Source organism: Penaeus monodon, chromosome 32 (genome assembly GCF_015228065.2).
Source record: "Penaeus monodon isolate SGIC_2016 chromosome 32, NSTDA_Pmon_1, whole genome shotgun sequence".
Lineage (NCBI taxonomy): Eukaryota > Metazoa > Arthropoda > Malacostraca > Decapoda > Penaeidae > Penaeus > Penaeus monodon.
In genome coordinates, this window is record NC_051417.1 from 9,592,908 (window position 1) to 9,593,560 (window position 653).

Genomic DNA, 653 nt, shown 5'->3' on the forward strand with positions numbered 1-653 from the left:
ACTCTTGCACAGAATTACGCTGACAACAAAGGCAAAAACAAGAGTAATAAAAAGCCCGCATTACAGAATTAGCCCGAAAAGGAGGGGGGGGGGGGGCTCGACACAGCGAAAGGGGGAGAGGGAGCGTATCGAGGACTTCATTACCAGGGGAAGCAGCAACGAGAGGATTTTGAGAGATAAGGTATAATAAGAATCGCAAGCGGTCGGAGGCGCGGAGGGAATGTTGATGAAGTAAGAGCAGCCGAGAGCGAGGTTAGTGAAGGGAAAGCCTGCCAGCGGAGGGCGATGATGGGGGAGACGCGATGTAAATTGGCCATTACGCGAGGAAGGTGAGCCATTAAAACATAATTGATGATTAAGATATACACACTCGTTTGCCCTTAAGTGTAGCCTTTTGAAAACAGTCCCGTATCCCATGCAGTAACGTACAGTATAGAAGAAAGACACAGGTAAACAATCATATCTACAGGATATAAAGACATACACGCCTGTGTGATGTAAATAGGTTATTATAGAGGGAGGTAAGGGTTTTGAAATATGGTGGGTGTTATGACATAAACAAAAACAATTCATGATCACACACCCGCTTGCATACAGACACGCAAACGCGAACGTTATTAATATACAACCTATTCAAACAAGTACTTGTTCTT